Source organism: Pseudophryne corroboree, chromosome 9 (assembly GCF_028390025.1).
Source record: "Pseudophryne corroboree isolate aPseCor3 chromosome 9, aPseCor3.hap2, whole genome shotgun sequence".
NCBI lineage: Eukaryota > Metazoa > Chordata > Amphibia > Anura > Myobatrachidae > Pseudophryne > Pseudophryne corroboree.
In genome coordinates this window covers 242,283,406-242,309,547 of record NC_086452.1, presented here as the reverse complement: position 1 = coordinate 242,309,547, position 26,142 = coordinate 242,283,406, and the positions used below count along the sequence as shown (strand labels likewise).

Genomic DNA, 26,142 nt, shown 5'->3' with positions numbered 1-26,142 from the left:
CAGCGTGCACAGCAGGCTGGCCACTTCCCTTGCCTCCTGCTCCACACTTTATTTTTTTTTAAAAAAGACTTCCGTTTCAGTGGAAGAAGTGCCGGTATACCATACCGCCAAATACCGGCCCACTTCGACCACTGATTTGGAGGCAGGGCTAGGCGCCATGTCCTGGTGTTAAGTAGAAAAAAAAACATTGGATCTCCCCACTGATGGCAAAACCATCCATCATTGGTGGTTATCGCTTGATGTTTGTCAACCATTGATTGTTTATGGCCATCCCTACACATCAGTCTGTCACTATTGTCAGACCCGGCTGGTACACAGTTTGTTCCTCATTTCTTCAAAAGGAAGTGAAGAGGAGTTAGAAGGGGTAGAGGATAAAGAAGGGGAGGAGAGAGCTGGGGGGCAGGTGCATGTGCTATTACACAGCACACACCAGTGCTGCAGCTGACAGTTGGCCTAACCCCTAGCAGAGAGAGCAGAGTCTTACTGACCTGGCACAGTGTAAAGATGGTGACTGTCACAGTGGGCTATTGTAATATAGCAGCTGTGGATGATTCGACCCATGAACGTCAAAAGCCCAATTTGTAAGAAGGACATTTTTCTTTTTATTTCCTTGGTGGATTCAGCAGCACCCACAAGGGGCTGGAGCCCTTAGCAGCTGCCTCAAGCAGCCTAATGGGAGTGCCAGCCCTGGACTCTCTCCCTATTCTTACCCTTTTTAAAATTTCACAAGTGTTTGTTAATTATAATACATCTAAAAAAGATTTATGTTTCAATGTACACTTTCCATAGCACCCCTTTACTAATAAGCATACCTTTTCATTTTTTTTTTTATTATTGACTGCAAATCTGGTGCTACGGGTTTTGCCTCCCACGCAATCTTATTGGTACCAGTAAATATATTGGAAAAACATAATTGAAGCTAGTGTTGCAGAACACACTTCTCTTCTTTGTAACTAGAGATCTAGGGGTACATTTACTAAGACTTGTGTTTGGTCCATCACACTGATATGGCCAGCCTGTTTTCCCATATTTTAAGGACTAGGGCCAATTTAAAGAGTTCAGTGCTGGTTATGCTTCTGGTGTCGATCCCTACTCATTTTTTTCTAATTTTTAACTCTTCCTTTACTTTTACACATAGAGAAGCACTGCACAGAACACACCGATCTGTGCAGACTTCTCCAACAGATGCTGCTCACAGGCAGGAACTGTATATTTGAAAAGTATATTTTGGTTAGAATTGTTTATTATTATTATTATTATTATTATCCTTTATTTAAATAGCTCCACAAGGGTTCTGCAGCACATTTGAAACTACATAAACAAATGAACAAAAAAGAAAAACAGTGACTTACCGTACAAGACAGTTTAGGACAAGTAGAAAAACATTTCTGCATCAACAGATATGACACTGAAATATGCATCTGGATGACCAAAACTGAGGGCTAGGTGTCATTGTAAGGAGTATGGTGTAGGAGATAGTCTATGTGAGAGAAGCAATAGTACATAGAAGAGGGTCCTGGTCCTGAGAGCTTACTGTACATTCTCAAGGGGAGGGGCAGAAAGACAAGAGTGACACAGATGGGGTAGATAGTGAGCATGGAACAGAGGCTTAAGCTGGGTACACACTAGGATATCTTGAATGACTTGTCGATTTCTGATGGATTGGAAAGACAAATCTTTCATATTGTCCAGTGAGTATGCACTATGCGTGCTCCTGCGGTGTCATTTGTCACATCATCAGATTGGCCATAATTGCTGCTCTGATGATGTTGTTTGCGACACCATGCATTGTCATGAAGGACAGAACGTTCCATTGTTCATTACATCATTCAGCCATGTATGCAACGGCTGATTTATTGTTTCATCAGCTGTGTACACACATTGTGTACGTGTACCCAGCTTTAGGATGAAAGTCGGATAGGTTTGATGAAGTAGTATGTCTTGAGAGCCCATTGGAGTTTGCATCATGTTTATTAACACAATATTTTGTAAATTTCTGTGTTCTATTTTTTTCTGTAGAAAGAAAGTACTTGTGAGTTGGTTCAATGAAGAGATGTATGTACGGCACTTTTCGTGTTTTGTGTTTCGGTTCTAATTCCACTTTCGTGTTTTGTTTTTGGCTTGGTTTTGCCAAAACCACCCTTTCGCGTATTGGTTTTGGTTTTGGATCTGGAATATTTTTGAAAAAAACATAAAAACAGCTAAAATCAAAGAATTTGGGGGTAATTTTGCTCCTACTGTATTATTAACCTCAATAACATTCATTTCCACTCATTTCTAGTCTACTCTATCTATTAGGATTAGAAGTTGCACCGAGGTGGCTGTATGACTAAGCTAAGCGACACAAGTGTGCGGCACAAACACCTGGCCCATCTAGGAGTGGCACTGCAGTTGTAGACAAGATGACACTATTTAAAAACTAGTCCCCAAACAGCACATGATGCAAAGAAGAAAAAGAGGTGGAAAATGGTAGCTGGATGGCCAAGCTAAGCGACACAAGTGTGTGGCACAGACACCAGGCCCATCTAGCAGTGGCACTGCAGTGGCAGACAGGATGGCAGATTTAAAAAACAGGCCCCAAACAGCACATGATGCAAAAGAAGAAAAAGAGGTGCAATGAGGTTGCTGGATGACTAAGCTAAGTGACACAAGTGTGCAACACAAACACCTGGCCCATCTAGGAGTGGCACTGCAGTGGCAGACAGGATGGCAGATTTAAAAAAATAGGCCCCAGAAAGCACATGATGCAAAGAAGAAAAAGAGGCGCAATGAGGTAGCTGGATGGCCAAGCTAAGCGACACAAGTGTGCGGCACAAACACCTGGCCCATCTAGGAGTGGCACTGCAGTTACAGACAGGATGGCAGATTTAAAAAATAGTCCCCAAACAGCACATGATGCAAGGAAGAAAAAGAGGTGCAATGAGGTTGCTGGATGACTAAGCTAAGTGACACAAGTGTGCGGCACAAACACCTGGCCCATCTAGGAGTGGCACTGCAGTGGCAGACAGGATGGCAGATTTAAAAAAATAGGCCCCAAACAGCACATGATGCAAAGAAGAAAAAGAGGTGCAATTAGGTAGCTGGATGGCCAAGCTAAGCAACACAAGTGTGTGGCACAAACACCTGGCCCATCTAGGAGTGGCACTGCAGTGGCAGACAGGATGGAAGATTTAAAATTAGGCCCCAAACAGCACATGATGCAAAGAAAAAAATAGGCGCAATGAGGTAGCTGGATGGCCAAGCTAAGCGACACAAGTGTGCGGCACAAACACCTGGCCCATCTAGGAGTGGCACTGCAGTGGCAGACAGGATGGCAGATTTAAAAAATAGTCCCCAAACAGCACATGATGCAAAGAAGAAAAAGAGGTGCAATGAGGTTGCTGGATGACTAAGCTAAGCAACACAAGTGTGCGGCACAAACACCTGGCCCATCTAGGAGTGGCACTGCAGTGGCAGACAGGATGGCAAATTTTAAAAAATAGGCCCCAAACAGCACATGATGCAAAGAAGAAAAAGATGCACAATGAGGTAGCTGGATGGCCAAGCTAAGTGACACAAGTGTGCAGCACAAACACCTGGCCCATCTAGGAGTGGCACTGAGTTACAGACAGGATGGTACTTAAAAAATGAGTCCCCAAACAGCACATGATGCAAAGAAGAAAAAGAGGTGCAAGATGGAATTGTCCTTGGGCCCTCCCAACCACCTTTATGGTTTATAAACATGACATGCACACTTTAACAAACCAATCATTTCAGCAACAGGGTCTGCCACACGACTGTGGCTGAAATTACTAGTTTGTTTGGGCAGCCACCAAAACAGAAGCAATCAATCTCTCCTTGCACAAACTGGCTCTACAGAGGCAAGATGTCAACCTCATCCTCCGATTCCTCACCCCTTTCACTGTGTACATCCTCCTCCTCCTCACAGAGTATTAATTCGTCCCCTCTGGAATCCACCATCACAGATCCCTGTGTACTTTCTGGTGGCAATTGCTGGTAAAGGTCTTCCTGGAGGAATTTATAATTCATTTTGATGAACATCAGCTTCTCCACATTTGGTGGAAGTAACCTCCTACGCTGATTGCTGACAAGGTTAGTGGCTACATTAAACACTCTTTCAGAGTACACATTGGAGGGTGGGGGGCAACTTAGGTAAAATAAAGCCAGTTTGTGCAAGGGCATCCAAATTGCTTCTTTTTCCTGCCAGTATACATACGGACTGTCTGACATGCCTACTTGGATGCTGTCACTCATATAATCCTCCACCATTCTTTCAATGGTGACAGAATCATATGCAGTGACAGTAGACATGTCAGTAATCATTGGCAGGTACTTCAGTACAGACCAGATGTCAGCTTTCGCTCCTGACTGCCTTGCATCACCGCCAGTGGGTGTGCTAGGAAATCTTATCCTTTTCCTTGCAGCCCCAGTGGCGGGAGAAATTGAAGGACGAGCTGTTGACTGGTCACGTTCCACTCGAGTTGACAATTTACTTTCCAGCAGGTATTTGCACATCTGCAGACTTGTGTCTGCTGGAAAGAGAGATACAACGTAGGCTTTAAACCTAGGATTGAACATGGTGGCCAAAATGTAGTGCTCTAATTTCAACAGATTGACCACCCTTGAATCCTGGCAAAGTGAATGAAGGGCTCCATCCACAAGTCCCACATACTTTGCGGAATCGCTCCATCTTAGCTTCTCCTTCAAATTATCCAGCTGCTTCTGCAAAAGCCTGATGAGGTGAATGACCTGACTCAAGCTGGCAGTGTCTGAACTGACTTCACGTGGCAAGTTCGAAGGTTGGAGAACCCTGCACAAGATGGAAATCATTCTCCACTGCGCTTGAGTTGGATGCATTACCCCTCCTTTGCCTATATCGTAGGTGGATGTGTAGACTTGAATGGCCTTTTGCTGCTCTTCCATCCTCTGAAGCATATAGCGTGTTGAACTCCACCTCATTTACCACCTCTTGCTTCAGTTGATGGCAGGGCAAGTTCAGGAGTGTTTGCTGGTGCTCCAGTTTTCGGCACGCAGTGGCAGAATGCCGAAAGTGGTCCGCTATTTTTCAGGCCACCAACAGCATCTCCTGCACACCCCTGTCATTTTTTTTAAAATTCTGCACCACTAAATTAATTGTATATGCAAAACATGGGACATGCTGGAATTAGCCCAGATGTAATGCACGCACAATATTGGTGGCGTTGTCCGATATCACAAATCCCCAGGAGAGTCCAATTGGGGTATGCCATTTTGCAATGATGTTCCTCAGTTTCCGTAAGAGGTTGTCAGCTGTGTGCCTCTTACGGAAAGCGGTGATACATAGAGTAGCCTGCCTAGGAATGAGTTAGCGTTTGCGAGATGCTGCTACTGGTGCCGCTGCTGATGTTGCTGCGGGAGGCCATACATCTACCCAGTGGACTGTTACAGTCATATAATCCTTAGTCTGCCCTGTTCCACTTGTCCACATGTCTGTGGTTAAGTGGACACTGGATACAACTGCATTTTGTAGGATACTTGTGACTCTTTTTCTAACGTCTGTGTACATTCTCGGTATCACCTGCCTAGAGAAGTGGAACCTAGATGGGATTTGATACCGGGGACACAGTACCTCAAACAATTCTCTAAGTCCCACTGAACTAATTTCGGATACCGGACGCACGTCTAACACCAACATAGCTGTCAAATCCTCAGTTATCCGCTTTGCAAAAGGATGACTGCTGTCCTATTTCATCTTTCTCACAAAGGACTGTTGGTCAGTCAATTGCTTACTGGAATTAGTACAAGTGGTCTTCCGACTTCCCCTCTGCGATGACTATCGATTCCCAGCAGCAACAACAGCAGCAGCAGCAGCAACAGTAGGCGTACCACTCAAGAATCCTCCTGGGGAATCCCTGTTAGGAGAGGACTTCTCAGTCTTCACAGTGACATGGCCTGCAGGACTACTGACATTCCTGACTGAGGAGGAAGTTGACATTAAGGGAGTTGGTGGTGTGGCTTGCAGGAGCTTGGGTACAGGAGGAAGAAGGGATTTAGGTGTCAGTGGACTGCTTACGCTCTTACCCAAAGTTTTACAACTTGACACTGACTTATGATGAATGTGCTGCAGGTGACGAATAAGGAAGGATGTTCCTAGGTGGTTAACATCCTTACCCTTAATTACAGAGGCAACAGATGGCTTGACACCTGTTGTCCGGATTTGTGGAGAAATAATTCCACACCAAAGAGGTGGCTTTTTTGGTATTTTGCCCAGGCATCACAATGGGCTGCTTCATTACAAGGACAACAGGTGTCTCCCTGGGTGCCTGACTTAAACAAACCACATCACCATCAGAATCCTCATCATCAACTTCCTCCTCAGCACCAGCAACACCCATATCCTCATCCTGGTGTACTTCAACAGTGACATCTACAATTTGAATATCAGCAACTGAACTGTGGGTGCACCTTCCAGCATTTGCAGTGGGCGTGCAGATGGTGGAAGGAGCCACCTCTTCCCATCCAGTGTTGGGAAGGTCAGACATTGCAACCGCCGACAAACTTGGACTCTCCTTGGGGATTTGTGATACCAACTCAGAACACACAGTTCTTTTCTGTGCTCTTTCCTGATTAACTCTTTTAATTTTTCTAGCTGGAGGATGAGGGCTTCCATCATCATGTGAATCTGAACCACTAGTCATGAACATAGGCCAGGGCCTCAGCTGTTCCTTGCCACTCTGTGTCGTAAATGGCATATTGGCAAGTTTACGTTTCTCCTCAGACCATTTCAATTTCTTTTTTGGTTCTTTTTACTGAACTTTGGCTTTTTGGATTTTACATGCCCTCTACTATCACATTGGGCATTGGCCTTGGCAGACGACGTTGATGGCATTTTATCCCCTATGTCATGATTAGTGGCAGCAGCTTCAGCACTAGAAGGAAGTGGTTCTTCTGGATCTTTCCCTATGTTATCCTCAAAATTGTTGTTCTCCATTATTTTTTGGGAGTTATATGAGACAATATGCGGCACAGGAATGACTGGCACGACTGATAATACAGGACACTACTACTGGTCTGATGCAGCACAACAGAACAACATTGTAAGGGACTTGTGGTTGTTGTTATAATTATTATACGGCAGCAGTGGACATATAGCAGCAGCGTATATCGTCACTGGAATTACTGATGAGACAGGACACTACCACTGGTCTGATGCAGCACACACAACAACACTTTATACAGCTATGCTGGATATATGGCAGCAGAGAACACCAACACTGTGACTGGCTGAACTGATGCTGCACAATACACTGACTACACTGGACTGAACAGCACAACACAGCACCACTTTATACAGATACACTGACAGGAGAGGACACCAACACTGTGACTGGCTGGACTGATGCAGCACAATACACTGATTACACTTGACAGGACTGAGTAGCACAACACAGCACAAGACTTGCCACCCCACTTTCCCGCCCCCACACAGACACTGGAGGACGGAGACACGTCCTCTCACTACACTCTCCGAAAATGGAGTGAAAATGGAATTATATGGAATCCTTATATGGAATCTAAATCCGAGAATCTGACAGCGGGATGATGATGTTTTGCCGCGTTCAGGTTTCCGAGTCAGGCAGGAAATCCCGAGCTGGGCTCAGAACTGAACTTGGAAGGCAAAGTCTGGTAGGGTTTGGTTCTCTGAAAACCGAACCCGCTCATCTGTAGTTCAATGGTGTATTTACTTCTTGTGAATTTGGCCATATTTTGCAGTTTAGTTAGGGATTTTACTCCAGTGCTTAGCTTTAGCAAATCTCTGAGTTTGAAATTTGGACCAACACAATATTTAATAACTTTGCCCCCTAGTTTATTGAAGAATAATGTCTGTTTGATTCAAATGAAAAGTTCTATAATGAAAGGGAGTAGAAATTGATTTTGTTTATTTGTTTTTGTTTTTTTATAGTCATTGCACTAAGGTTTACTGTAGATAAGCAATGTAGGACTGCATACCTTCATCCTTCTTCTTATTGAAATGAATACACTTCCAGTTAGATAGGAAAAGAGGTGAGTAAAGCCTTGCCACAGGTTCACATTGATATACTCAGAGATCACTTGGTTTTCTCTCAGTTTATCACCCATGGGAAGGACTCTTCTGAGAAAAAATAAATTAGAAAATTGCATGCACAATATGGCAGCAGAAAGTCTCACCATTGACTATAAAAAAAGTCTAAAATATTAAAATATTGTGGTAGTAAATCAGTAGTCACAGACAAAGCTACACATTGAGGATAAATTTATTTTGTGTATGCAGAGATTTTGAAATTAAGACATTTATGAGAGAAACCAGCAGATGTCCAGTAATCATGATATAAATACAGTTGGAACAAGGGAAGGCCTAGAATGATGAAGGTCATGTACAGTAATTGCCAGAAAATGAACTGTTTCTTTATGTGGAGCTGTACTTAATGGGTTAGAGGGGCATTTTGAAATTGATTTGCGACATTCAGACTTCTATTGCCATTAATGTAAGTTAGACAAATTGGAAACTCAACAACAAGCTACACTCCCAGAGCCATCTTGGTTACCATTAACAAACAAATTAAGTTTACTGTAGCACATAATTCAAATATCTAAATGGGCAGAGAGTGATGAAACTGGAAGGACAGCCAATAGAAAGTGAAATGGAACAGTTGGTCAGAAGATGTTGGAGAGCAGGAGACAGATTCTAACTTGGCTTAGCGTTTCCTTAGAGTTTCCTTAGGATAAGCAGTGAGAAGGTACATAGGTTATATGAAAGATTTTTTTTTTTTATTTCTTTAGTACTTCCCCATGGAAAAATGATCACTGGTTTGACCAGCTTAAATTGTGAAACCTATTTAGCAACAATGAAACATTTGCATATCACATATAAAAAGGAGAATTATTCAATGACATCAAACTGCATAAGGCACAATGCAAGAACAAAAGCTGCTATCACTAGCTTGACTGCAGTTCCCCAATCTTCTTCTTAAGTATAAGGGAAAGAAAAAAAATATATATTTTTTCAGAGGTAAAAATGTATATGGATGTTTTATTCTGAGCTTGAGAAAATGTGTTGTACGCTTTACAAACTATAGACATACTTGGCAGTACTATACTCAGTGTACATTTTATACAACATTTCTTGTCTTTCTCAAACTGTCATGTATTCATTTTGGGAGAATCATTTTGTTACATTTGTCTATATAAAATGTACATAAAAACTTCAAAAGTATTCATTCAAATGTGCTTACACAGGTGCATTCACAAAAAAAGTTATCCACCATAAAGTCAATGTCAATTCAATATAAGTAATATATTCTGGTCATGACAATTCAAAAAAACTCTGGTCATTAACTTATTATTTATCAGTTGTCCCTGCTTTTTGGTATACTATAGCATAAATTTGCATACAACTGAAACAATCTTAATGAGAATTCAGGGTAACCTTGACCATAATAAAAATTGAAACAATTTAGATTTCCTCTAACGTGTTTTCTTGGACATCAAAGTTTCCAAACAACTTACTGCAGTAGTCTTTAATTTGTCTGATGTTTTAACAAAGTGCAATGTGACTTGACACAGCAACCTCTTATTATTTCTGATATATTTTAGAATTATTCATCTGACTTTGTCTCAATTTTGTTTGATATGACTTATCATGCCTACACTGATCTCTGTCCTTGCAACAAATCTGCATCATTAAAAAGCCTCATTAAGTTGCCAATCAGTCTTCAAATATCCCTGAAGACATGACCATATGCACTAGGGGTGGTATACGAATTGCCCACAATGGTCTTTTTCCTTATAAATATGAAGATTAATTAGCACCTTATGAAGAATAAGATTTAATAATTATTCAGCAAGTGTCTGCAATGATAATAAAGAACATGTACTGAATATTCTAACATCAATTTCTGTGTGAACCTTGAATTTTAAATCAAAATACATTAGTTAAAGGACATTTCAATGTCTACTTTAAAAAAGGTCAATGCATAAGTGCCACACTTCAAGATTTTTCCCCATCTCACAGAGGTCAGATTTGATACCGTAATTGTACAATATGAGCTCCACATTTAATTGTGAAACTCCAATACTTGATTTGAGACTTAGGGGCTGATTCATTTGCATCCAATAAATAATCTTTGAAAAGCTGCACATAAAAATAATAACATATTTACAGTACACACATACAGTATCTTGAGTTGGAGACATCTCCGGATGTATCCAGCTCTGTACCAGTAACATATTTAACAGATTTTCCTCCAGCATACTTACACTGAGTTACACTATGTCGAAGTCAAAAAATATTGCAGTACACACATCACGTACAAACTACACACAGATGGCCTCCGTGCGCGTACATGTTCTGCGGTGCGTGCGCATATTCGCAATTTGCATATGGTCGCTCCCGCGGTACTGCGTATTAGCACGTGGTATGAGTATTTACGGTAGTGTTTGTAGTCGCATGGAAAAGCCATAAAAACACATTACATATTTAATCCAAATAGTGCACAATGTACACATAGTCTCCCTGCACTACACCAGCAAGTTACACTAGTTTAAATGGTATAAGAACAAAGGGATTCACCTTTACAGGATAGGAGGGGACAGAACTAAGGTTATAAGGTGGTGTTTGGTATCCAGCTGTAGGGTATTTGAAGAGCAATATTCTGGTGTTGGTTTGCAGAAGATTGCACGCTCCTGCGAATAGTTATAACTGTATTTACTGTACACTTGGTATGCAGCGGGAACCCAGAGGAGACCATCTGCAAGTGCACCTGGAACAGACATTGCCCACCTATTCAAACTGACCTATGACCTCTCCTGTACTGTAAATGACCATCCCTGTGTCCAATGGACAAAGAGATTACAGTTTCCATTGTGTTAGGTTTTGGACTATTGTATAAAAAGCCAGCTGCATGCCTGGTCCCACACAGACTCTGAAGGTCATCTACCTTGATGACTGAGGACCGGACGGGAAGCACAGGCGAAACCAAAACGTATGTACTATTGACTGTAGCCATTTTTCTATTGTATTGTATTGTTGTTTATTGTAACCCCCCTTTCAGCAATTATATGTTGGTGTGTCGGAACCCAGCATCTTAAATACAATCTGGTGTCATGTCTCTTTTCCCTGCTAAGTTTATAAGTGTATTTCAGTCACACATGTAGCTGCAGAGTGCTCACGGCGTGCCTTTGGGTGTGTACGCACTGCGTGTGCTTTGTACGGCCAGCGCGGCGTTTGTACACAAAGTACGTACATGGTATGGGGCTTTGTACGCTAATGGTGTAAAAAGTACGTAGGCTAAGGTTGATCACAAACGGCCACAGCGTCTCCATTTTAAAGTGTATTTAATGTGTTTCTAAAGTGTAGCTTTTAGTCCTGTATGTAAATCGATGTTTACAATTGGGAGCTCATCTGGTTTTCACATGCTTACAGGCTAGCAGGTCATAGCAGACTTAATCTATCAGCAAAGGGTGGAAAGCTATCTACGTAACCTTTTTCTGGTTGGTGGATGTTCTAAAAAACCCTTTTTGTGTGCTGTTAGATTGCGTCTGCTCTGTCTGGTCTGCAGAGGTGCTGATAGAACCCATAGGTAAACAGAAAAAAAAGCTATTTAAAAATTTCCGTGTAAATTTTTTTTGCCGCCAAAAGTGTACACAAAGGGCACCGATACTTTGCATACTCTCTCACATATTGTTGAAAAACAAAGTTCAAATAAGTCATATTGTGTTTGATTCAGATTGGATTGTTTATCTGTTAAGTAGATTTAAAGTACATTTAAAAGTAGCTGCATAGCCTTCATATAGCTTTTTTTTGTATAATTTGTGATTTCTTTGTGATGGTTTGTCCTCCATTTAAGCCTAACCACATGGGCTGTCCACCATCTTGTGTAAACCTCATGGATGTGGAAGGGGGAGGAGCCGTGGCCATTTTAGGAAGGTCACTTTCTAAATAGCTGATTTTCAGTGTGCTCAGAACAATCAGTTTCCTTTGTCACATTTATAGCACCATTTATGAGTTACCAATGCATTTATTTAACCCATGCCATAGTCAATTACAAATAGTTTCAATTGGGCCTAGTGAGAGTAAATGGTGAGATAAGAGTTTTTTTTCCTTCTTGTCTGTGAGTAATTACCATTACATCAAGTGGGGGGTTGCACACAGATAGAAAAAGGAGAGAGAAGTTTTGGTTGTTTTTTTCTCTCTTTCCTTCCAAGACTTGTAGAGTCTGCTTACTAGCGAGTATAGCCATTGAAATGCAAATTAACCTGTGTAACTACTTTTTTAGTAGTGAAAAGCAAATATCTTTGATATGCAAATTAGAGGTGAGGTGTCTCATAGAAGGCCAGTGAATGATACATATATATAATATTATTATAATTATGTGTATATTTATATCAGTGTATGTTCTGCAAGATAGCTATCCAATCTGAATCATATCATTTAAATTATAGATTATAGCAGTCATTATAGATCTGTGTGAAATCGGATACATTTGTTTGCTATACAGATAAATTTGAAATAAAAGTATTTAAGGAAGTAAGTGTAAAGACACAAATGCAGGTCTGGCCCAGTCATAAAGGGTTACACAGAACAAGTTGTGTCTAGTGGGCAATAGTAGTTTTTATAGCTCACGTTTATCGAAGTTGTGTGATTTGTTTTATTTTGGATGCACATTTTGTACACGTGGCTCATACAAAGTAAAGGACGACGCACGCAGCGTAAAAGGCATGCACGGTCATGTGTTTTCGCAAAGTGCATAAGAGTGCGGACACTAGGTACAAATGACACAATAGTTTTGTTCAGTTAAAAGGTGGGATAGTAGCCATGCTTCAATAGAACATAACTATCCAGTTTCAAAAGCAGATTAGTATAAGACTTTTGTTTAAACTGTATTGCCTCTGGGGGAAAACCTGCCGATCAGAAAGAGTGAAAACATTTCTGTACAGAAAAGAAAAACAAGGTGTATTTGAGTGAGTGAAAGTGGAGTGAGTGGAGCTGAACCCGGGAATTTGGGATTTCTTCGTGGAACACTGGGTTAGTAGAGGCCCGGTGGCGTAGGGTTCGCTACCTTGCATGATCAGAACTAGGTGGTCTGGGTGTCCCATACAACTAGGTGATCTAGAGTGGTCTAGGTGTTTCAGGTGGTCTACAGCAATCGAAGGGCATATAGATAACTAGTATCTATAGGCTGTGCAATTGCATCACATGTCTGTGTGTTCTGCACAGCACAACGTGATACCATTGTGTCATATGCGCTGTGGAAAAGCATACGCAGATGTGATTGTATAGACAAAGGGGTTTTTCTTTGATAACGTTGGGAAATCTCCCTGGTGGGCTTCCACTGGAAAGGGTGAACAATAGTTATCTAATTTCTCTGTTTTGCACCTTTCAAAAAAAATTCCAGTGGAAAGATACCGAAAAGGAATTTTTTGCTGCATCTCTCAGGAAAATATTCCAACAGAACCTCCACCAAGAGAAATCACGGTGCTGTAAGGTCTTATAGGAGCCCTAAGTTGGGTACATTGCCTTCTGCTATCAACAGCGTATCGTAGTACTGGCCAACGTGGGCGAGAGCGAGTGGAAGGTGCTCGGAGCTACTTCCACCGTCTGCTTGCATTGAGTATTTTGGTGTTTGTGGGGATTTTTTTTAGTTATTAAAAGACCCAAAAACATGGGAGACAGTTGCTCAAGTGAGAGACGTTTATGCAGGGTTCAGGTTGAAGACTTGAGGCCAAAAGGGTCAGCAAGGTTTATCATGTGTGGAAAAATATGGTCCACACGCTGAAGTTTATTGTGACAAATGGGTACGTATGACTGACAAAGATAGGGTATAATTCCCTAGGGTGGGCAGCATTAAACCAGAGGTACTGCAGAATGTAGGTAGTAAAATATGTCTGATTAAATCCAGAAAACAAAGGATTAGACATAATGATTGTTTAAAACTGTGGCAACAAGAGGGGGAGGTGCAAATGGAACAAACTCGCAAAGTAAGTTCCAAACCTGGCAGGAATGAGGGCACGGACACACCATTATCGAGACAGGTTGAAAGGGAAGAGATGGCTACAGTCAATGGTATATCTGTAAATAAAAGAAAAATGCAGGATCAATGTGTTAACCTTAACCCTTGCAAGTTGTATTCTGTTTTGAGCTCTCTCCAAGGTCATAGGTCAGAGGAAAATGATGCATTCATCCCACTCTCAGCCCTCATCCAGGCAATTGCCTTACAGGAAATGCAGGTGGGCCTTGTCCAACCAGTAAGAGCAGTATCAGTATCCGCCACTGAAAGGACTGGTGAGATCTCAGACATTGGTAAGTGTGAGACTGTTCATTACACAGAGACATTAACACCTCACAATGAGCAGATTAGGAATAGATGGTAGGATTACATCCTGTCTTGGAAATAGTACCTCCCAATGGGGGAACCAATAGTCAGGGAGTAATCCTCACCAGGAATAATGCAATGTATTGCCCGTGGTCCAGATCAGAACTTCGGTCAATCATTTCAAATTTAGCCAGATGTCAGAAGTCTATCAGAGATCTGGGTAATGCTCATGAACCAGCTAACAAAGATTGGCGGATATTTTTGAAAGTGTGCCTACCCCCTAATATTGACACCCAAAAATGTATCAATGATTGTAGATTAGAGTCGGCTGGTCCTATGACTGATGAACACAATCAGGAGAACGTGGAACGAATTAACATGCAACTAGAGTTGTATTTCCCCACTACTGTTAAGTGGAGAAGAATTTTCATCAAAAAACAGAGAGAAAATGAAATGGCATCTGAATATTTCCATCGGGCTCTGCAAATAATGGATAGATACATCGGGGTATCGGAGATAGGGAATGATGCGGATTACAGGGAAGTGGCTGTCTCTGTGCTAATGGACGGACTCAATAAGACAGTAAAGGACAGGGTACAAACATCTTTGCCAAATTGGAGAGGGGTCACAGTAGCTTGTCTTAGAGAGTGCGCAATTGAACACCACAAGAATATTGCTAGGCGCAGAGAACAACAGGAGGAGAAGCTGACGGCAATAAGTCTACAGGCTCTGACAGGAAAGCCCCATCAGCCAAAACCCCAGACCCCTGGTGGTACATCACGAACAAGAATATGTTACATTTGTAGAAATAAAGGACATTTTGATAGAAATTGTAGGAGCAGTAGGACACATAGTCAATATAGACCCCTAGACAGAGAAAACAAGCCACATTATTAAACACATAGACGGGATCAAGGGACATATAGTTCGGAATCACGAGCCAAATAGAAAACATAGATTCGGTTAATGGGAAGAAAGGAATAAATGCAACTTTACCCTTTTGACAAAACTTGCTGGAGTTAAGATGAGGCCTCTAAACTTTTGCTTCTTTCTCTAGCAGAAATGGCCCCTGATTAACTTAACAGGAGCTTTGTTAGATATGGTATACATATAGCGTGCTCCCGCCCAGGTAGTACAAAGTATGTTGGATACTCACGAAGACTAATATTGCATTTCACTGTTCTAGATTCATATCCATCACAGGTAGAGGAAATTATCTCACAGATACCGGGTTCCCTATGAACTTAGGATGGACAGGACATTGGATTGATGGCTGGGATAGTCCCAGTAGAGATACGACACACACAGATTTTTTTGGGGTGTAGACCTAGTAGAAAAGTAAATCCCCATAGTGCCCAATCCAGTTGTCAAATTTTATAAAATCCTCTTTGCCTCTACAAACTTATCCATTACTAACCTCTATGTGATTTTTCTTCAAAGTTTCCTCATCATCTCTTACTTTCACCGACAGGAGGGTACAATACATGGACCCGATTACAGTTCAAATGCTACATGCCTACTCGGTCCTTCAGAGTTCTGCCCAAAATCCAGTATATCTCACCAGCACAAGGACACCAGTATTAATGCATTGTGCCTGGTCATGCACAAATGGTGGAGAATGAGAATACTGGTGAAGGGAGACTGTGCACAGACACCGATATGCATGATGGTGTGACAGCCTGTTGGTGAATACCAAACCTGACATTTTCTTTTTTTTTTATTTACTATTATTCCCCTCTCTTCTCTCTTCCAGAGACGGTTTACTTCACACAACTGATAACACACAACAGCTAAAATTTAAATGCAAAATTTGTGTTCCCTACAGGAAAAGTCGGTCTGGAGGTCAAAGGGGTATGGTCAGGAGTCCTCAGGACTTTGGACAGGTGGACACGGTAAGCCAGTGGCCCCCAGAGCATATCTTCCAAGTCTAGCTGAGGCGGCACACGGTCTGACTCATCTGAGCAAAGAGGGTATGTGCAAACTGGTAAGAGCCTACTGGTGTGCGCCAGGATTCTCTTCTCATGCAGGTACGAGAGCAATGACATGTTTTACTTGCTTGAGGAAGAATATTGGTAAGACAATACAAACAGAGCCATCCCATATCCCTCCTACAGATGGACCTTTTCAGGTAATACAAATTGACTTCATACAGTTACCACCCTGTAGGAATTTGAAATATGTGTTAGTATGTATTGATGCATTTTCCAACTGGGTAGAAGCGTTCCCCGCTGCCACAAATACTGCTACGTTCACTGCAAAGAAAATTGTACAGGAATTTGTGTGTAGATATGGTATCCCTAGAATGATTGAAAGTGATAGGGGTACCCATTTTACAGGTGAAGTCTTTCAGGTCATGTGCAAACTGGTGGGAATTAATAGCAAGCTGCATACTCCGTACCGGCCACAGGCGAGTGCAAAGGTAGAGAGAGTGAACAGCACTATTAAGAACAAGCTGAGCAAAGTGATGGCTGAAACTGGATTGCTGTGGCCAGAAGCTTTGCCAATAGTGTTGTACAGCATCAGAACCACTCCCAAGTCTCTGCTTAACTTATCACCCTTTGAAATTCTTTGTGGTCGACAACCTCATGTAATGATAGACCCCCAGGATGATTTGAAATGCAATAATGAAATGACTGTGAAATATTTGGTTGGGATGAGCCAGCAGCTGAGAAATCAACAAAGAAATCTAAAGCTGGTGATTCCTGACCTACCGAACAGTAATTGTCATGACATTGAGCCTTGGGATTATGTGATGATTCAAAATTTCTTACGCTCAGGTTGCCTTATAGACAGGTGGGAAGGACCATACCAAGTCTTGTTAACCAGCACGACAGCATTGAAGTTCCCCGAAAGAGGGACTTGGGTCCACTCGTCCCACTGCAAGAAGGTCGCTGACCCAGAGAGAACTCGTGACAAAGTAGTTTATTGCTCACATTCATCGAGTTTGTGTAGTTTGGTAACTGTGTGTTCGAAGTGAACTGTGTGTTCCAAGTGAACTGTGTGTTCAAAGAGCAAGGCAAAGAGAACCTTGTATCACTAGAGTGTTTGTTCCGGGAAAGTTGAGAGGCAGGACTGTTGAAAGGCACCTGAGCACGGAGAGCAACAAGATCTAGGACGGTTGTCGCACCATTTTCTTTTTTCAACCCCCCTGCATTTTCCTAACTTTTCTTCCTTTTCTCCTCCTTATTTTCCTTCTTTCCCCTAACGAAATGGATCTATCACAAGAGACTGCGTTTTGGGTTCTGCTAGTAATTCTGTTTTTGATCAGGACAATTTGATTTGGTGAGGTTCCCAGAGAAGTCGAGCAAGGATCTGAAATGGGTTCTGATGGCGAATACGAAATTGTAGGATCGCAGGAGCAGCACATCACTCGAGTAAAGGTTGGTATCAGTAAGTGCTCGGGTAGTCATGGAGTTCAGAGGCAATGTGAATATTGTATTTGTAGGAATTGTGAGAACATAGTTGAAGTTGGGTGCATCCAGAGATTTCAGTCCAACATTAATATTGACATGGACCAACATCCGTTGAGTGATTACCACTCATTAGTGGGTAAGGTCTTAAACCAGACAGAATGTTGGGTGTGCTCACAGGTACCTCAAGGTCAGAGTAAGTCAGGATTAGTACCATACCCTTTAGAAATAGATGAGGTACTCGAATTATGGTGTGGGAGACCGGTGGACAAGAAATTCAATATATCTAGGCCCCATAGCTTGAAGCTCCACCAGTATCATGTAGACAGGTCCTTATTGTGTTTTAATATTTCCAATTACCGAAAACCAGGAAATTGGGCAGTGATGTGGAATAACCAGACAATGACCTTTTCACACAGAGCTGATACGATACCTAATGACTCTGAACTTGTACGCCAGATAGCCAACAGTGGGAGGTATTTTCGGTATAGGTATACACGTGGAAGCAAGACCATGTGGGTTGGAAAAGTATCGTCAGGGTATTGTGCCCATATCATCCTGCCCGATACTTGTACTGAGCAAATGAGAGAACTAGGAATCGGTTTCTTTACATGGAAAGTTTGCAATATGGTGATGTTACATTTTGTCCCCTATGTTCTCCCAGATGATGCCTATTTTATATGTGGGAGGAAAGCGTACAAGTGGCTTGCCCCGAGCTCTGAGGGATTGTGTTATATTGGGAGAGTACTACTGGAGATCACGACCATAACCCATGATAAAATGAAAGACGTTCACCGCAGTGCTCAGACTCCTTATACTCACACTCACTATGAACACATCATCAAGAGACACCTCATAGATAGGGCAGAGCATGCAGCCTCTGATTTGATCCACGAATCCACCGGGATTCAGTTCCTTCTCGCATTAGACATCACCTGTACTGCCAGAGGAACTTTAAATTATAGGTATATCCATGCGCTAGCGAACTTAATAGATAATTTCACTGAGATGTATGATGACACCTTCAGGTATATGGGAAAGGAGGTACAAGCCTACAAGAAGGAATTGATCCAGCACAGGATGGTCCTTAATTACGTCACAGCCGTGACAGGTGGGTACTGTGTTACTCTGGCAACTCAATATAGTGTGAAGTGTTGTACGTATATTATGAACAGCACTGACGACCCCACGGGGATCATCGATCAGAAGATGGACGAGATCTTGCAGTTGAAGTGGGAGTTCAGGAGGAAGCACAACCTTACCTTAGCGACTGTGGGTAATGAACTGACCATCTGGGTCTCATGGTTGAACCCATGCAAATGGTTCTCAGGTTTAGGAAAGTGGGATCAAAATGTCATTATGACTGTGGGGAAGTTTCACCTTTGTATCCTGGGAGTCATCATACTTGTTGGTTTGATATTTATGTGTGTACAAATTCTAACACGGCGCAAGCGCAGCTCAAAGTTGATGAGTCTAAGGAGCGAGGGCGCTGTTATAGCAGCAGATTTAATTTATGACCCCTCAATAGAGACAGCGTTATGATATGGATTGCAAATTAATATCATGGCCTGTTTCTTTCACCCGTTTTTCTTTGTCTCCCCCTCTGCCCAGATACCTCCAACTGGAAAAGACGTCAGCCCTACCCAAAGTGTTTATGTGAATGTATTTTTATATATGTGTCTTATCTTCATCTCTGCAACCTCCAGTTAATGGCACACATAGTCGACAGGTGATAGCCACATATACTAGCACTCACATATGTTCCCCCTCCATGTATCATCAACTAAATGTGCACCCCATTTGTCGGAATAAGAAGCCGTAAAGAGCGCAGTAATGTTTGTTTGCCCAGTTACAGACCCTTAATACGGCATGAGAAGGATTTAATGTATACTTCGCAATACCTCGAAGCTTATTTAGAACATATACGGCACGATGATACATGCCCCTCAGACATTGATTCATACATACATGCTTTTTACTATCCCACTAGGTCATACATTTCCCACCTACAACTCTTCCCCAATCATCCAAGCTTCTGTATATATTGTATAGATATTTTTCTATTTATTGATTAGTTAGTGGCAGTTATTGGTGACTGCCAAAGGGTGGACTGACAAAGTCGAAAAATATTGCAGTACACACATCATGTACAAACTACACACAGATGGCCTAAGTGCGCATACATGTTCTGCTGTGCGTGCGCATATCCGCAATTTGCGTATGGTCGCTCCCGCGGTCCTGCTTATTAGCGCGTGGCATGAGTATTAACGGTAGTGTTTGTAGTTGCATGGAAAAGCCATAAAAACACATTACATATTTAATCCAAATAGTGCACAATGGGGGTAATACTGAGTTGATCGCAGCAGCAAGTTTGTTAGCAATTGGGCAAAACCATGTGCACTGCAGGGGAGGCAGATATAACATGTGCAGAGAGAGCTAGATTTGGGTGTGGTGTGTTCAATCTGCAATCTAAATTGCAGTGTAAAAATAAAGCAGCCAGTATTTACCCTGCACAGAAACAAAATAACCCACCCAAATCTTACTCTCTCTACACATGTTATATCTGCCTCCCCTGCAGTGCACATGGTTTTGCCCAACTGCTAAAAAAATTCCTGCTGCGATCAACTTGGAATTACCCCCAATGTACACATAGTCTCCCTGCACCACACCAGCAAGTTACACTAGTCTAAATGGTATAAGAACAAAAGGATTCACCTTTTCAGGATAGGAAGGGACAGAACTAAGGTTATAAGGTGGTGTTTGGTATCCAGCTGTAGGGTATTTGAAGAGCAATATTCCGGTGTTGGTTTGCAGAAGATCACACACTCCTGCGAATAGTTATGCGCAGGAACAGAATATAAATATTAACTGTATTTACTGTACACTTGGAATGCGGCGGGAACCCAGAGAAAACGATCTGCAAGTGCACCTGGAACAGACATCGCCCACCTATTCAAACTGACCTATGACCTCTCCTGTACTGTAAATGACCATCCCTGTGTCCAATGGACAAAGAGATTACAGTTTCCATTGTGTTAGGTTTTGGACTATTGTATAAAAAGCCAGCTGCATGCCTGGTCCAGCACAGACTCTGAAGGTCATCTACCTTGATGACTGAGGACCGGACGGGAAGCACAGGCGAAACCAAAATGTATGTACTATTGACTGTAGCCATTTTTCTATTGTATTGTATTGTTGTTTATTGTAACCCCCCTTTCAGCAATTATATGTTGGTGTGTCGGAACCCAGCATCTTAAATACAATCTGGTGTCATGTCTCTTTTCCCTGCTAAGGTTATAAGTGTATTTCAGTCACACATGTAGCTGCAGAGTGCTCACGGCGTGGTTTTGGGTGTGTATGCACTGCGTGTACATTGTACGGCCAGCGTGGCATTTGTACGCAAAGTACGTACACGGTACGGGGCTTGTATGCTAATGGTGTAAAATGTACGTAGGCTATGGTTGATCACAAATGGCCGCAGCGGCTACATTTTAAAGTGTATTTAATGTGTTCTAAAGTGTTGCTTTTAGTCCTGTATGTAAATCGTCGTTTACAACTAACACTCAATCAGGTCACAATCACCAGGAAGTTTTTTTATCGTTGACTTTGATAACGAAAAACATATTTTGTATAAGATTTGATCTAAATATTAAAAAAACTCTCTAATGAAAAAAAATGACTTCTCATGTACTAATTGTAGTAACAAAATTAGTTTGAAAATATACCCCGAAAATCATATACAGTATGAACAATCAATGTGGAAAACACCTAACAGCTTCAGCGATGAATCCACATTCAATTAATCATAAGCAGCTGTATAGTTCTGGTGACCATCATCAATTCATATTTGTACCAGCTCTCATGTAATGGCAATTGTTATGGCTACTAACAGGCAATGGTGTGCATCTCTGCAAAAATATCTATTTTGTACTTTCCCTATTGTATGTTAGAATGCTCTCTTCCTTCAAACTCCAGACATATCAAACACAAAATTGTCCAAATCTGCATACACGCATATGCATATGGCCTAGATAACACTAAAGCACACATGTACACATAGGGGGGATTATAGTTGCTGGGAACCCCTGAAGCCTGGAGAGTGTTTTAAATCAGAAACAGAATGACAGTAGTATATATCAGCATTTTACCAGCTCTGCAACCACAACATACAGTATAAGGGATGGAATGGAGCTACAGCAATGCCTAGAGGCAGCAACTTATTTTTGGTTCGAACACATCTCAGCTGCTTTTCCCTCAAAATACTAAGGACCTGTAAAAATCATCAGTCAGGGCGTCTGAACCCATCCCAGACCCTTTGCTGTACTAATCATCCATAAGGATCAAAGAACCCTTTACACAGTATGCATATACCTATTGGCTCCAAGTAAACTATAGTGTTAACATAATCTTATATTTCCATGGCTTGTTTTTACCTATCTATTGAGGAACTTTAAGGAAACCTTTATATGAACATCCCATACCCGCTTTAGGCCTAATTCAGATCTGATCGCAGCAGCAAATTTGTTAGCTAATGGGTAAAACCATGTGCACTGCAGGGGGAGCAGATATAACATATGCAGAGAGAGTTAGATATGGGTGTGGTGTGTTCAAACTGAAATCTAAATTGCAGTTTTAAAATAAAGCAGAAGTGACCCCTATCACACCATGGGTGAATTATCTTAGTGGTGTTTTTCATCAGTGGGACATTCATAAAATCCACAGAATTCATGCTAACATAAAAAAGTGAGTATATCCACCTTTGTGAATAGTATACAAAAGCTGGTATGTTTTTCAATTTAATTCGAGACTTCCCTGGTTGACATTGTCATTTTCATTTCACAGCATAAAAATTGTGGACTTTTTTGGAACAAGCATCAACCCAAATTCCAGCACCTGTCAGATAAAGCAAGATCCAAAAGTAGGTAAATACATAACTGCACAACACTCATAGGCCTAGTTATTACCAAATATATGTCCTACCTGTATATGTAGGTGAATATATCAATTCTATTTTCCATTAAAGGTGACATCACCCACAACACACAAGACACCACATCAGGAGGGAATGAACACAAAGTGATTACCAGCAGTGTCCATGGTGAGCATAGGTGACCACCTGTCAAGAGGAAGGCAGAAAGTGTCATTAGTATTCTATCCCACTAAAATATTATTTTACTATTCCCATTAGATATCATAGAAATGTCAGATGGAAGTGTGGAAAGGGACAGGAAGGAAACAGACACCCACCCACTTGTAAATGTTCCAGCGACAAAAGCACCACGGAGGAGGAAATGGCACAGTTTCAGGAGCAACTTAAAGATTTAGGGAAAAAAATGACAGTTCTTTCCGCCCCCCAAAAAAAATTCAAATAAAGAAGAACTTTACACATGACTATTATCTATATGAGGAGGTATAGCAAGGGTATTGTGACAAGGACAACGTGAAAATAGAATTGTTTTCCTATGTAGACTCAGGTTTGCATTTTAGTTATTTGGGTGGGAGAGATTTTTATTATTTTCAAGTATAATTATGGTTATGCTCCCACTGCTTGACATCTCTCCGATTGCAAGTGTATACTGTTATATGTCAGACATACTGTATGGGACCATGCCGGTGATGCATTACATGGAAACAGGACCGGATGTTGACATGTGATACGCCCTGGCAGGGGACCATATGAATAACACACATGATAATACATGCTTGCAGATTCACAGTTGGAGGTGTGTATGTCTATATAGACTGGCGTTTGGCATGTTGTTTTGCTCATTAAACAGTTGTGAATTATTCTTTTATAAATATAAAAACTTTATTTTGAAAAAATATGAAAAAAAGCCTTGCAGTATTCAGTATATGACAGGGAAAGGTTTCAAAGAAGAGGGTGTATGCTTTTGAAGGTTTAAGTATGTGTGACCGGTGGTCAGGAGACCGCTGGTCACAATACTGATGGCGGGATCCCAGCATTTACATGCCGGGGGGAGGGGGGTGTCTGTGGTGAGCTGCACTTACCACAGGTTTTTTTCCCACTCTATGGGTGTCATGGACACCCACAAGTGGGATAAGTCCCTACTGGTCGGCATGCCGACTGTCGGGATAGTGAGGGTTTGGGATGTAGGTGCAAGTCAAGTACTGTGACCAGCAGTCTCCTGACCACTGGTCACATAACTACAGTACATCCCCTTTTGAACAAGTGCACTTGTGGAACTACACATGCCAGCAAGCCCTGATGTAGTTTATATGTGCCACCAAGGCCTGGCTTGCAGTATAGGTGGTGGGCAAATTTTAAAGGCAAAGGACATATGTAGTGCAGAACAAACGAAAATAGGGTGAATATTTACATAAAAAGGTACACGGCACTCAGAATGATTCCTGACCTGAGTTAATTATGCATGCCCACAGAGGCGACCCTGGTTTGGTGTACAATCATAAGAATGGTTGTAAGAATGGTTGAGGGTACATATATACTGCGCTTTTGGTCTGACCTGGCCCTGCTGAATCGTGTTAAAATTAAACTGTACATAAGGGCCGGGATGAAATGGGAGCTGATAATGTCGGCTGGAAAAGTATCACACTGCATTAGACATTTACAAATGTGCGTCTATTTGCTGGAACTCGGGCAATGTAATGGCTTGCATATATTTCCCGTCTTCAATATCTCGGATCCAAGGTGTTGCGGTATTTAGACTAGAAAATGTCCGATATTTACGGACCAACAGAAATGTGTCTTTTAGTATAGGAGAACCACAGTGTCAGAGAAAGTCACCCATTCTCCCCCAAAAGTCTCATTATTAAAGCAACATACACCCTAAATAATCCCCAGTCCTCCAGGAAGCACAAGCAGTTTATGCTGATTTAAATATGCTGCATGTATATATTCAGTGTGTAATTGCAACTGTATCTAAATATGTTACCATGTATTTCTGGAATACATTGTAGCATAACAATTTGTCTGCAAATACAATTGCTATTACACACAGATTTATCATTTTAACAGCAGGAGCTGCTTGTGCGTCTTATTCGCAGTGCTTCATTTTAGAAGAAAAACAATGTGAATAGCACACACAAGCTGCTCCTGCTGTTTACAATGATATGCAACATGCTTATATTCTGTGTGTAATAGCAACTGTATTTGCATACAAAATGTAATGCCACAATATATTCCAGTTATACACTGTAACATAGATACAGTCGCAATTATACACTGAATATAGCAATGCCATATATCATTTAAATCAGCATAAGCTGCCTGTGTGACTTAGTACATTAATTTGCATCTATTACGCATTTGTGTGTTGAAATAAAAAACAAGTAGTTTGTGGAGTATTTGGATATTATACACAGAATATAGGCATGTCACATATCATTGGATTAAGCTGGAACTGCTTGTGTGACTTAGTATATTTATATGACTCTAATACACAACTCCTGTGGAAATAAATAATGTAAAAATGACATGTACAGTACGTGGAGCATTTTTACTGATCAAAGGTTTTTGTTTGTTTTTTTCTAAAGTGTCAAAATGTGTTTGCAAAGTGTACTTATAATTGATTTCTAACATTTTCATAACAAACTCGGCCAAAAAAAAATCACCTCTAAATTCTTTGAGAGTTTTAGAGCTGTTTTTGTGTCTGACTTGCAATATCAAATTTCATTACATTGGCCGAATTATATACTTAACACCGGCAAAACATCTGGATCCAACTTTTTATCAGGCTCTCTACTTTAGACCTGAATGCATCTGAAAAATCAACTTTGCGGCCGCTATTACATTAGCCGACTTTGCAAAACGCCCGATGTTTGTGGCAATAGCCGCAAATAATGGTCATTTTGCTATAATCGGCTCCCATTACATCCCGCCCAGATGCGATCCTTCGATTCAACCAGTTTTCTTCCTACAAAACATGATCAAACATGTGTACACACTCTTCCAATATCTGACGATCGGCTAAAAATTGCAATAATGACCTGACGATTGTATAGGTGTGTACCCATCTTTGGGCTTTCTTGAAATTGTTGTGAGTGTCCAATTGCAGATATTTAAGGAGTGAAATTGGACAGACTTTGGAGAAAGAGTTTTTTTTTTAAGATTTCATGAGATGAGCTCATGTTTAAAAGGAGAATTGAAATTTGTTATTTGAGAGAGACAGCTTAAAGAGGTGAGCTACTGATAAAATGGAGTACAGGTACAGCATCTTGAGTAAAAAAGGAAAATTAACTGAAAGTGGATTGGAATAGTTAGAAATGCTTGTGGAAAGCATTGTTTGGTAGAGCAGATTCCTGTTGACTGGTATTGATTCAGTGTAGCAAAGTTTAGAAGATTAGTTTAATAATAACCACTTGCCTGGCATGGTTACATCGACAACCACAGCAGCAAGTGCATTATTGGATCTGATCATAAACGA

The 26,142-nt window shown here is 41.4% G+C and overlaps 1 long non-coding RNA gene across 1 annotated transcript; it reads left to right on the top strand.

Moving 5' to 3' along the window:
• Window positions 1-431: 431 nt before the first annotated feature.
• On the top strand, window positions 432-23,084 carry LOC134956933 (uncharacterized). The gene is made up of 4 exons (XR_010186311.1): window positions 432-581; window positions 22,583-22,658; window positions 22,764-22,838; window positions 22,929-23,084. It is a non-coding gene; the product is annotated as an uncharacterized LOC134956933 (long non-coding RNA).
• Window positions 23,085-26,142: the final 3,058 nt, after the last annotated feature.